This window comes from Tauraco erythrolophus, chromosome 28 (assembly GCF_009769465.1).
Source record: "Tauraco erythrolophus isolate bTauEry1 chromosome 28, bTauEry1.pri, whole genome shotgun sequence".
NCBI lineage: Eukaryota > Metazoa > Chordata > Aves > Musophagiformes > Musophagidae > Tauraco > Tauraco erythrolophus.
The window spans coordinates 2,715,981-2,729,920 of NC_141492.1; positions in this window are offsets into that span (position 1 = coordinate 2,715,981).

Here is a 13,940-nt window from a genome sequence, read left to right on the forward strand (position 1 = left end):
AGTATGGAAACGACCGCCGGAATTTATTTACAAACCTGGTGTGTCACAACGCGCGGCCCCAACTACTCGGCTAACTCTGCTGAGCCCGCTCTGCCTTTCCAAAATCCCAACGCAGCCCAGCGTTGGCTATCCCCGCTCGCCAGGTCAGCCCGATTCCAGGCAGGAAAAAAAGGTCATTTTTTGGTGGGAGAAGCCCTCTGCCTCCCCGAGACGCCGCTCGCCGCGATCTCGGCTGTCCCACATCCCACTGGTTTCGCGCTGAGGCCGACCATCGGTCGATGCTCCTCCTCAACACCACAAGATTAATCCTTAAGCTCGAGTTATCCACTCGCTCCTTTCAGACCTGCCAGCGGAACTGCAAGGAGAGCAGAAAGCCCTGAGTCTGCACTTTTCTCACCTCGAGTCCGGCGGGATGTCACCCAATCGCTTTCCTACAGGAGTTCTGGAATTTGACATTTACATTCAAATGAGACGACCACATTAAGATGGGATCACAACCAAAAGTGCTGACAAACGCTGCTTAATTATTAGTTTTCCACGTAACCTCAGTGGGTTTGGGGTTTGTTTTGGTTTGTTTTCTTTTTCCCTTTTGCTTCTTTGCATTTCTTTAAAATTCAGCTGCGTGAACAGAGGAACCGAGCAGCTTAGAGGGCTCTAAACCACGCAGGTATCGGGTGGAAGGGCTAAGTCTGCTTAGCGGTAACAACCAAATGTTTTCAACGTGCTCTTCATCCGGAAAAGATCTTAAATCGCTTTACAAAGGCAGAGCTCTCCTCTCCCACGGAGGTGCCACCCACTCCAGCAGCACGGATGAGAAGCTTTGAGCAACACTACGCACCCGCTCCGGGCAGAAAGGGAAAATTATCATCGCCTTTTCCACCGAGCACGAGGAGAATGGCTTTAGGGCACTGCTACAATCCACGACGCAAGGTTTCCTGGGAATTAACTGCGTTTTGGGCTACAGCACGTGGTTATTTGGCCTCCTGCAGGCTTCAAGGTACCAAGGAACACAGATGACAAGTCGTTACGCCCAATTTCTTAGAGGAAACGCGCACGTGACAGTGTCGGGGCAGACTTTGCAGCAGCGCTGCTGCGTGCCAAAAAAGAATTATTAAAATAATATTGCTATATTAAAAAAAAAAAAAAGGAAAAAGAAAAGAGACAGTGGTTTGCTGCCCAAAGCTCAAACATTATCCTTAGCCCTCACTCACCACCGACTGGAGAAACGGGCATTTTTTCCCTATGAATAGCTCACCCCAATTATAGGTCGCACAACACAAGTCCTTGTCTCTTCGCTTTATATTTAGGGAGCGATCATCTCAGTTCCCCCTCTTCCTTCTTCCAGCTGCGTGGACACATCTGCGAGTCTGGATCCCTGGAGATAATCGGGCAGCTCTCTGGCCATGTGGAGCATGAGCCATCAGCTCTGCTGACACCAGGCTCTGCAACATCCCAAGGACAAGCCCCAGCAGGTCTCCCTCTGCCCAGGGATCCACCCTAAACTATGCAGAGGCCTCGGGAAACACACCTAGCACGCAGCAGCATCCAGCCAAAAAGGTGGGAAGATGGTAGGCAGGAGGAAACGGAGGAGGGTGTTCTGCCTGCTTGGGAGAAGTCACTATTCCAACCACTCTACGGTGGTAGTCAAACTCAACCGCTCTCTAAAAGGAATGCGCTGTCGGCAGTTTAGTGCCAAACTATCCGAATTATGTGGACGTGCAAAACAGACGCATCTTCTCGAGAGGAAGACCCCGCACATCAACAGAAACTAAGTGTGTTGTACGAAAAACTCAGATAAAAAAAAGCACGTTGACTTCTTTTAATAAATCTAAACTTTCGGTAACACGACAGGAAGAAATCTTTTGTGTTTGGCAGGTAATCGAGCCATCGACGGCAAAAAAAAGTGACTTCAAGGTTTCTTGTGTCTTGACTGGACTTTGCATCTGGGGTAAAACACCACAGGACACGGACGGCATGACCAAGATCATGCAGCTATTGAAGTGAGGAGATCAAGAGCACCCTGCAAATATCTGTGGTCTCTTTGTGGACAATCCGGCTCTGTTTTCTGCAAACGGGCATCCCCTCCAGCCCCCTGCAAATCCCCGTCTGAAGGCATCGGCTCTGGGAAGCGCCTTGTTCCCCAGCACCCCCGCCACAGCCCTCGATGCCGGGTCTCTCTCACCGCAGCTCTGATCGCTGGATTCAAGGCCAGGTTGGATGAGGCTTTGAGCAACCTGGTGTAGTGGAAGGTGTCCCTGCCCATGGCAGGGGGTTGGAACTGGATGATCTTTGAGGTCCCTTCCAACCCAAACCGTTCTGTGATTCTATGATTCATGACATGAAGGCTCGTCTAAGGAACGAGACCAACGATGACATGAGGATTCAGGCAGCTCCCAAACAGGCACCGGGCTCCTGATCACACAACCAGATCAAACTCCCACTCCCTCAGCTCCTCAAAGCTGGGTGGTTGTTTTGTTCTGATCCTTCCAAAGATCAGAGCTTTCCGAGCATCCCGCTTCCCATGTCTCAAATCTAACACGAAGCAGAAAAAACCAACCCGAGATGTTGCAGCAATACCCGAGGCAGCCTGAGCTTCTCGGTTACATCAACCACCCTCCGTTTCAGTCCAACTCGATGAACTCGCACCACTATCAGGTAGGCAAAGCAGCCGGGGCTTTCCTCGCCGCTGCCAGGTCTGACCTGCCAGAGAGGTTCCTCTCTCTCTACTGTCTAGAAATATATGCCTGGGCAGCGTAGGACGCTCCAGCATGGAGTCAACCCTTGTTCTAGGACTGTTTCACACCAAGCAGCTGCTCAAAATAAAAGGAAATCCACCTCAAAAACCTGCAGATACATCTGGCAATCCTTCAGCACGGATCAACTCATCTTAGAAGAGCCAAAGCATTTTACGAGTCGCGTATGGACAGGGAAGAAGAAACACCTAGTACGCCGCGGAAGCGATCTCTGGGGCAGGGCGCACAATGGTTTAGCAGCACAGAAGTTCAGACAGGAAAGGAGAATCCCACATCCTGCTACTGCTGCCAAGGGAACGCTGGTAGGAAGAATATCTGGTAATTGCTGCCATTGAAGTTCGGACGGAGCTCTGGAATTGAACGCCCCTCAGACCCTCAATGAGCATCACGGGAACTTGAATGACCACAAGTAATAAAGAACCTTGATATTCCTTCGTATTAAAAATAATAATAATAATAATAATCCCCTCCCACAGCAGAGCACCTCAGAGGTGGGAGCGGTGCCAGGAGCTGGCTTTGCCGTGGTGCTTCTCCTCTCCTCGGGCTGCCCAAGGGGGGCAGATCCGCGGAGCCGGTGGAGCACGGACAGCCCTCCCCCAGCCGCCAGCCAGCCATTTCCTCGCTCGGGAACGGCTGCATCCTGTGCTCATTCAGAGGAGCCTGCGTAGGTCTGATATATTTGGCAGAGCATCTAAATCAGGCTGGAAGAGCTGCATTGAAGAATTCGGATGAAGGAGTCCCAAAGCCCATGTCACACCAGCGTTTCAGCTCAGATATCAAACTGGGGTATGAAGAGACGACCACCAAGCCGCCCATCAAGGCGACACGTGGCCTAGCAGCTCCTGGACAGACAGGTTTTGGGGGTAATTCAGCAATCTCCCTGCTGCCTCAGGCAAACCGTGGCAGCTGATTGAAGGTAACCCCGAGAGACCAATTTAAATTTTACACCTCAACCCATTTAGAGTCTGTTCAATATTCAAAACCGCTCCCCTCCCAGCCCTTCCCGCTGGGTCAGCAGTGGGAAGAAGCAAAGGAGAACTTCGCCCCGACACCTTGGTTGGTGTAACAGCAACCGCTCGTGCCAAGTCAGAACCAGAGCAAGAGAAACTGGAACTGGGGGCTCCCAAATCCCTCTGGCAGCGGCAGGCTGTGAAGCAGCAGCACAAGAGATGGTGCGACCACGACAGAGCAGGGAGATAATGACTGCTTGGGTGGAGCTGGTCTCCGCGGTGCTGTTAACGAGATGCCAAAGGTCTGAGATTCCTCATCAGGCTAGAGGAAATCATGAGGGACACGGCTACGGAGCGCACCAGGAAGAAAAAGGCCTTCTGCTCGTCATTTTCTGAAACTGCTTGAATTCAAGCGGTTTTCACACCATGGTCCAGAAAAGAAAGGATGTTCCAGATGTGGCTTTTTTTTCTAGTTGCATGGACAGTGAAAGGACAGGGGCCGCTGAGAGAAGGGCTCACAACTACCAGCTTTTACACCAAATCCAAGGTCTGACCAATGGACCCACCCTGCAGCAATCCCACACCTCTGTACCTCTCCTTGCCTCCCCATTCACGTAACCTGACGGCATTCACTGCCCAGAGAAGAGAATTCTAGTTCTAGCTCTTCAGATGCCGGTAACCCAACTTCCACAATTAGGAAAACAAACAAGGGACGACCAAACGTCACGCTCTGCGACACCACAGATCCCTTCCCGGTGCCTGTAACCGGGAAGGGATTTCCTTCCAGGGCACGGCACAGCCGCGCACGGCGCACGGGGAAGTTGGGTTTCCGCTGCAGCATCGACTACTGGCAAAAACCAGAAGTCGACTCAGACCCCCGGCAGACGGCAGCGGTCCGCTCCCGCCTGCCACGTCACATGGCAAAGCACCGCGGCCCGGCCTCTGCCGGACCTGTTTCGGCACATCCGAGAGAGGCGGCTGCGGCACGGCGCGGCTCGGAGCCTCCCCAACCTGCCACCCCTCCGACAGCCGTCCCGCGCCGGATCAACACGCGGCCCTTCTCACCGCTGACAGCGACAACCAGGACGTACTAAAACTCCTCTTGTGTTGCAAGGTTAGCTCGAACTGGTTACTCCACCCAGACCTCCTTGCCAATTTTCTCCTTTGTCATCAGAGACCGTATTTAATCCGGCAGGAATGCGCCTTGGTTCAAGCCCATGTAGTCACAGACCCAAGGCCAGCGTGTGTCCCTTGAGCTTCCCGTGCACACAGGGGTTTACTTTCCCCATCACTGGCACCATCGCTCTGCTTCGGTGTTTCTCAACACGATGCTCCCAAATCCATCGCAGGGTACCGGCCACCGACTAACAGGAATTTCTCCGCGCTGAGAAGAAACGAGTCACCACGCACCGAGGACCCTCAGACCCTCCTGCGAACCCACCATCGCTCCGGCGAGGCTGCGTGCCAGCTGCTCCCAGGCCTCCCTCCTCTCCTGCGCCGAGTCGCTGCCGCCTCCGCACGCAACCCCTTCAACCTGCTGGAAACGTCCCGAGCACGGTTTACCGGGGCCGGGCAACAAGAAGCAGCTCCCTGCAAAACCACAGCAGGGTTTTTGGGAGATCCTGCAGAGTACCAAGCTCTTGCTGTTCAGCCCCTAGTTCTCCTAAATGTTTTAGAAAGGCTCAGAAGTTATGTGCAAAGGGAAAAAAAAAAAACCAAAACACACGCAAAACGTGAAATTGTGTGTTTCGATCCTGGCTAAAGGACCGGCCCTTGCCTGGGAACACAATGCGTGTGAAATGGGAACATTTCTTTTAACTCGAAAACCCTGGAAGCGCCGGGATTCACGCAGAAATAACCTGCCGATACATCAAAAAGGTGACACCAGGTCCCTTCGCCAAAGGCAGCGACTGAAGACTTGCCGGCATTTTCCCCGGGAGAGGCCGACAGCATCTGCCACCTTTGCACCACGTTCCCTCTCCCCTGTCGCAGCTTCTCTCCATCTCCTAAACCGAGAGAACTGCAAGAACTGCTCAAATCCCAAATCCCTCCCCATTCCCACAGGCCCCCAGCACCCATCCATCTCCTGACCCGCTCCCTGCCACCGGTTCCCCTTCGCAGCCTCCGTGCCCTCCTCCTTCCACACGTCTGGCGCTTCCTGCCCCGCTCCCCCTGCCTTCCATGTTCCATGTCAGAGGTCTGGCATTAATCTAATTGCCTCTAACGACACCTTGAAGATCGGGTCGTCTTTTCCACACTAGGAAGGAGGAAAAAAAAAAAAGGAAAAAAAAATAAAGAAAGAATAAGATCGGAGTTTAGTGACAAAGCAGAGTGTACCAGGCAGGGCGGTCCCTTAGGTGATTCCTAGTTTGTGGATAAACAGACAACTCGTCTCGCTGTTCTGGACTCCATGCGATGTGCGAAAGCGAATCCCGAGGGCGAGCATGCCACGCGCTTCATCCCCGGCAACGCTGTCCTGCCACGACGTTCCTTCCCTTCCCTCCTCGGCGCACGAGCGGGCAGCGCGGGGATGCAGGGAGGGAACGCTGAACCAGTACCGCGTGTACTCTGCCTGTTGGGGCAGGAGGCTCCGAGTAACTGGAGAGCAGCAACCTGTAGCTACAAGCCCGCCTTCGGAGCTCGCCCAGCTCCGCGCTGGGAGGCGCTCCGGCAAACCAAACCAAACAAAAAATGAAACCTACTTACTGGTTTCCAGTTTGCCGGTGGGAAAAGAAGTAGGTGCACGAACCAGGAAGGAAATAGGAGGCACGACTGCAGCGTAACAGCGGACAAGAGGGAGTTAAAACTCAGCGCTGGGATGCTTGGGAGCATCCTCTGCTGTGAAAAAACACCCAGGGCAGCAGTCCTGCCCGCAGCAGGAGAGCATCTCCCGCAGCTCCGGACCACAGGGGCGGAAGGCAGGAGGAGAACGGTCCCGAAGGTGCTAACCTTCCCAGGCAAAGCAACCACCCAGCCAGCGCCAGCGCCGCCTGTTTCTGCCCGGGAGGACGCGCGGAATCCGCGCACGGCTTCGAAAACCGTCGGCGAGCCGTACGCGGGGCTGTCGCCAGGGAGATCACGCTCCCGACGGCCCAGCTGTACGCGGTTGTTTGGTTTTTTTTTAAGGGATGGTGAAGCGACGGCGTCGGAAAGCCGTGGATGGCCAGAGGATCTGCGGCTATCTCACCGACGCGGCCTTGGCTCCCACCTGCCGCCGCGGGGGCAGCTCGCACCAGTTTCCAGTTTCTCACACCTTGTCACGTTAGGAGAGGATGCTGATCCCTACAATTCCCTGCCACCTGCAGCCCGGGGCTGCTGCCGGAGATCTCACAGGAAGACTTCAAATGGGTGGGAAGGAGCCCCACCGCCATTCAGGGCACAGAACGACTTCTGCTTTGTTTGCGCCGTGGAAGTCGCGTCCGGGCTCTGCTGCGGGAGCCAGCAATGACACCGGGGAGGCTGGGAAACGGAAACTATGCACGGAGGGAAGACGATACGGCCAGGGAGCTGGGCGAGAAACAATCGTCCCTGGATACTCGCAGAGAATCCCGACGCTTGTCTGACCTCGTTTACTCCCGCTCTGACATCCTACCGGAGCTCCTCCGGGACTGGCAGGATGCTCCAGCACAGGTATCGGGACGGATACACGGCTCACGCCAATCGGGAGGCAGCACCGAACGCAAGTATGCACCAGTTTGGATCAAAGGGTCACAGGATTTGGTATAAACGCTTCTCTTCATCCTGGAGACTGACTGTCTTTCTCCCTTTCCCTGAGTTTTGCTCGTCAAAAGGTTTTAATTACAGATTGAAACCAGTCTCTTCACATTTGAGGTTAAGAGCAACTGTTTATTGCTCCGACCACGCAAGATAACAAGTAGGATTCTAATCGTTTGCCACAGAAGTCTTCTCTTTCAATAAACTCCGCCATCCTGAGGCTGGGGAAAAAAACTCTCAAGTGTCAGTTTTAATCAAGATTAAACCCCAGTTCTCAAGCGTTTAGGCTCCATCTCAAACACGGATCAGGAATTTCACAGGTCTCCCCAGTGTTTAGGTTGGACACCTGTAAGGGACTCGATTCCGCAGAGCTAAAACCCAGCACTCGGGCAGCACTTGATCCACCAAACGAGGTCCGGAGCGAGGCAGCCGCAACCAAACCATCGCAGCGCCTTGACAGAAGCATAAATTTCCTCCCTGATTTGCGTCCCGCGCCGACATCCACATTCCCACGCCGAGAAAACAACCGTAATTTTCAATTCTGCTTCAAAAGTCACCAAACACAAAGCGAACCCACCACTTTCACCATGCCAAATTAATTCCACCCAGCCGGGGCTGGCCCAGTACCTCTACAAAGCAGAGCTCCTCGTTAAGCCCACGATACGGCTAAAGACCATCATCAGACCCACCACCGCAACGCAACGAGACATATCTACAAGTAAAAAAAATAAAATAATAATAATAAAAAAAGAAGGCCTAAGAGTTGCAGATCAGCAGAAAAGGAAGAGCCGCTTTCATTCACCACCAAATTTATTAAGAGCTCCTGCCTTGCAAAACCCTCCCCTGAGTTACTAACGCAATTAAGGCTTGGTGGAAAAATCCCACCATCTCACCCATGTTTGGGTTGCGCCTCTTCACTCCCTCTTTCCCCAGAACAAGCCTAAACAGGGGCCAGAATGAATATTAACAAGAACGGCTCCTCTCTAATAAACTACTCAGTTTCTCTCTGTCTCTTTTTTTTTTTTTTAAAAAAAAAAGGTTGTTTTAAATACATCATCTCCAGCAAACCATCAGAATTAAGCCAGCCCGTCTCTTCCTGATCGGCCTGCAGAAGTGCCCACATACTCCAATTTCCAACCAGGACCAGCAGAAACATTCAGAAATAAAACATTTCCTCAAAAAAAAAACCAACTACCCAAAACCCAAAACCACTCCAACACTTTTTTAAAACGACGGGATGACCTTTTAGCTCGCCTGCTACGTTCACACAACGTCAGCCCTCATTAGGTTGTAAATTCTTCCAGGCAGGAGACCTTCTCTACCCTGTGTCTATAAAGTACTTATTATATAAGTTATGGTTTCAACAGCCAAGACAATTAACAGCACGGGGAACGCGGCTAATCTTGAACTGGGACCAGCAGCAACTCTACCAAGAGTCCTTGAGCCCAGAGAAACTCGTGCTGTCCAGCCTCCCGCTGCCCCGCGAGGAGGCGAGCTCAGGAGCTGCGAACACGGGAGAACCAGCTGAAGCACAAGCGGTCACATCGGCACGACGGGAAACTGCTGCTTTCAACATAGGAACGTCGGGATTTAAAAGTTCTGGTCAGAGGACACCCCGGGTGCCGGGAGTCCCGCTCCACGCGCGGGTCCGAAGGCTCTCCCCGCACAACCAGCTCGCCTCCAGCTTCCCACCACGGTCACCGCAGCAATCTGCCCGTGACTTTGCGTCCCACCATCAGCCTCATGAGCACGGCGCTGCCAGGGGAGCCGGCGGAAAGCTCCAGCTCTATCTCAGGAGCTCAGCACAGGAGCTTTGGGTACCCAAGGGCTCGATCCGTGACCCACCGCCTGGAGCTCAAGAGCCTTGGGATGGGGGACGGTGAAGACAGGGAAGCGTCGTGACCCTGGCCAAGCTGAGAGGCCTCCCCTCTGCTGCCAGCCCGGGATGCTGCCCCTCATGCCAACCTCCACAGCAACCCGTCGGCCTTCCCCGCTGCGCAGGTCCTGCGGCGGGGAGAGAGGCTTATCCTGCACGGATCTTCCCGGGCAGCCCTCTGCGCAGGGCCCAGCCGGCTTTCAGGGCCCCAACCACCGAGGAGGAAAGCGGGGGGGGGGATTATCACCGCGAACCGCTGCCCGACCGCCCTCTCCCCGCTCCGCGCACGGGGGTGGGTGCGGAGCCGGCCGGGGGGAGATAAGGAAGGGGTGGGGGAAAAAAAAAAAAAAAAACAACAAACCCCACGGAACGAAGCCAGGGAGAGGCGGCAGCCCGGGCCAGCCTCCCCCAGGCCGCTTCCCCGCCGTGACGACCTTGGGGCGCTCGGGGACAGGAGGGGGAGCCCCGGCTGGGAACGGCCGGAGGGAGCGGCCGAGCCCGGCGCCCCCGCACGGGTCGGCCCAGCCGCGGCCGGGCTGGCAGGACGCACGCCCCGGGGGACCCCACCCAGCAGCCGGCCCCCCCCTCCTCCTCCTCCCTCTCCCCCTCCTCCCCCCCGCCGGGTCGGGCCGGGCCGAGCCGCCCCCCCGCGGCCCGCTGGCGGCGGGGCCCACAGGGAGCCTTGGCCGGGCGCCACGACCCCACCCCTTCCCCCGGGCGGGCCGCCGCCAATGGAGGCCGGGCGGGGGAGGGGGCGGGGGCGCCGAGGCGAGGTCCCGGCCCCGCGGCCGCCGCGGCGCGGGCTCCCCCAGGCAGGGCGGAGCGGGCCGGGCCGGGCCGGGGCCGGGGGGCGCGGGCCCGGCCGGGGAGGCAGCGCAGGCCCCGCCGCGCCTGTCCTCGGCCACCCCGCACCCCGCGCGCCACCCGCCATTGGGCCGGCAGGCGACGGGCGGGCACGCGGGGCGGAGGGGCGCGCCCCGATTGGCCCCGCCCGCTGCCCATCAACACGCCTCCCACTCGCCGCGTGCGCGGGGCGAGCCGGGAAACGTAGTCCGCGCGGCCCCTCGCACCTGCGGCGCGGCGCGGGCACAGGACTACAACTCCCAGGAGCCCCCTCGCCGCGCCCCCACCCCTACCCCCCGCAGGGCCCTTCCCCCCCCCCCCCCCCCGCGACCCCCCAGCACGGCCCGGCCAACTACAACGTATGCAGGCGGGGGGGGGGCGGGGGAGGGGGGGGGCAGCCGCCCCGGCCCAGCCCCCCCCCCAGCCCGCAGACCCCCACGACCCCCCCTCCCCCCCCGCCCCAGCCTCAGCGCTGCCCCCCAGGGGGGGGGCGCGTGTCAGACCTCCATTCCCCCGACCCCCCCCCCACTCCAGGCCCGACCCCCGCCCGCCACCGCCCCCCCCCCCCCCCCCCGCGCCCCCCCGTACCGGGCGGGGGCCGAGCGGGTCCGAGCGAGCGGAGCGGGCCGCGCCGTGCCGAGCCGGGCCGGGCCGGGCCGAGCCGTGCGGGCGGAGCAGGCTCTGGCCGCCCCGCGGGAGCTGCTCGCCGAGGGCCCGTATGCGGCTCCTTCCTGCTCCGGCCGGGGCCCGCCCCGCTCTTAAAGGGGCCGCGCGCCGCCCCCCCCCCTCCCCGCCCGCCCGCCGCCCCCCCCCGCGCCTGCCGCCTCGGGGCGCAGCCTCCCAGCCGGTGGGGGGCGCCCCCCGCAGCGCGCGGCTCCGCGCGGAGGGTGGGCGGGGGCTCGCGGCCCCCCGAGAGCCCCCGGAGCCCCCTCACCCCACCGCCCCCGCGCCGCGCCCGCCGCTCCCCGCGGCCCCGGCCCCCGTGGCACCGCCCCGCCCCGCGTCCCGGACGCCGGAGGGCACCTCCCCGGGGCGCCCCCTGCGCGGGGCACCCCACAGGGCACCCTCCGCGCCCCCAGACCCACCCGTGTCACCCCGGGCCCCGCCATGTGTCACCCCATAGGACACCTCCGCGGCCCCTCCCCTTGTCACCCCCCCCTATGTCACCCCCCCACCCCCCCATGTCACCCCATAGGGCACCTGCCCCCGACCCCAAACCCCCCCTTGTCCATGTGTATCCCCCCCAGCCCCAGTATCACCCCACAGCGCACCTCTCTGTGCCCCCAGTCCCCCCCATGTCACTCCGGCCCCCTGCACATCACCCCTCCTCCTGCCCCCCCCCAGCATCCCTCAGGATCCCCACACTGTCCCCCTGCCCCCCACCCCCCTCCCCTCACTGGGAAGGGGACACACGAGAAGCTCTGCCCAAGGTCAGTGGTGGGCTGGGAGCCAGCCCAGCAGGGACAGGGGACAGGACAATCCCGCTGGAGCCACCACATCCAGGCCTGCCCCAGGCTGGGGGGGGGGCAGGGGAGCACAACAGCAGCAGCCCCCACCCATGACCAGAGCACCTGGTTTGTTTTAGATACCCACCATTACACTCCAGAGTGAACAGCTCCTTAAGGCCACTTTCCTGGAGGTTTATCCGCATGGAACATTGGCTGCCGTGGGCATCCAGCCACAGGAGAATTTTAGGAAAGATTTTGAATTAATAATAATTTTTAAAAATTAATTAAAGGATGAGAAAGAAACAAAAGAAAAGGCTTTGATCAACAGACCCCTCCCGCCCCAGGCTCCCAAGGGCCTCTGCTCCAGCCCCGCAGGCCAGCACCCCTGGGATTTCCCCATTTCTCCCCTTTTTTTCCTTAAATAACCTCACTCAGCTCCTCACAGGAACACCAAGGGCTCCACCACCCACCCCATTCACCCCATCCTCATCGTCTCCCTGGCTGGGGGGAGCCCTGGGGGGGGCCCCGGAGCGTTTTTAGGTGGGGGTCGTATCAATAACCCTGTCCTGCAGGTGGGGAAACTGAGGCAGGATAGAGAAACCTGGCTGTAAAGCCGGGATTGAGGGGACCCTGGGCCCCAACACCACGTGTGGGGCAGGGGGAAAGCGACAGGGGGTGCGAGGGGCTGGGGGCCCCCCCAGCTGCACCCCAGGGCCGAGCCCTGCCACGCGCTGGCAGCCGCACGCTCACCGGCTGCTTTCGCTTTCCCCCGCCGCGGCCAGGGGCACGCCCAGAGCCCCCCCCCCTGCACAAAGCTGAAGCCCTGGCGCGTCCCCCCCAGCCCCCCCCCAAAAACCACCTGCAACACAGATATAGAGAGCACCCATGTATGGCGGGGTGGGGGCAGGACCCCAAACACCCATGTTGTGTCCCATAAAAGAAGTGGGGGTGGGGGTACTCCTTCCTCCAGCGCTGGGCAGACCCCCCCTCTTCCCCCCTGCACCCCCAAAAACCCCACCGTGCCGCAGGGGCTGTGCTCACGCCCAGCCCAGGGACCCCACAACACCCCCACCAAGGTTCCCAGCCAACATCACCGCCAACCTGCCGCCGCCCCCACGGGAGAAGTGAGTTCAGCCCGGGCTCTGCAGGATGTCGAGACCCTTGGGGGGATCTCAAAGCACCAGGAGAAGCCAAACTGGGAACCCCCCAAAGTGCCGCTGCAACAGCCTCGCATTCGGGAACGGACCAAGGCAGGCACCCAGCGTCACCTCCCCAGCACCCCGGCATCGCTAACAGCACAAGAATTCTGCAAAATAAAGTGATTTTTTAAATTTTGGGCCTGATTTACGTTTCACCGAGGCTGCCCTGAGCTGGCACAGCCCAACTTCACCTCTCCCTGCGCTTCTTTTCACCCCAAATATTTCACCCAAAATATTTAAAACCTGCAAATATTTCACCCAAAATATTTCTTGAGCTGATCCTGGCTCCTCTGGGGTAGGATTTGGGACATCGCACCGTCCTCAGATCCCGCATCCATTCCGGCCAGGGCTGCCTCGTGCCGAGATAATTCTGTTATCGCCTGCTTCCGCTGGAGGCAGCCGATGGGCAGCGTGGGGAGAGCCACCGGCGCATCCCGGCACGGCCGTGTCCCCAAGCCCGGTCAGTGACATCGCTCCCGTCCAGGGAGGAGTCGCCAGGGTTCTGGCTCTGCAGGGGTTAAAGCCACTTGAGGCACAACCAAGAAGAGAAAGGGCCTGTAAATGTAAAGTGCTATTTATTTTTTTTTTTTCCCCCTCCCATGATGAAAATACCCAGTTTAAAAAAAAAAAATAGAATAGAATTGCAACAACAAAACACTCGATACACTTTCTCCTCCTCCTCCTCCAAAACCAGCACCAAAACCACCAGAAAATACCCTAAAGCTTTATGAACTGTCCCCTTCCCCACCTCCTGCTTAATTTAAGAGGCAAAAAAACATAACGACAAGCATTCCCATGGCATCGGGGTGCCATCCCCGGGCATGAGCTGAGCCAGCAAGGACAGACCCACCCCCCCCCCCCAAATCTGGGGTCTCCCCCCCAGGTTTGCCTTGGTGGGGGAGATGCAGCTGCCCCCAGCACTTGCCCCGAGCTGGGCAGCACCTTCGCTCTTTGCTGGGGAAGGGGAAAGGACGGGGGTATGAGAGGTTTGGGGTCACCGAGTCATGGCACGTGCTTTTGGGGGGGCTGCCAGTGGGGGGACCTGAGCACAGGCAGAGCGTCAGCCACCAGCCCAACAGGGAAAAAAAACAGCCCAAAAAGAAGGAAAACACACCCCCAAAAAATAACATTCCACCAAGCTTCCAAAAGATCATCTC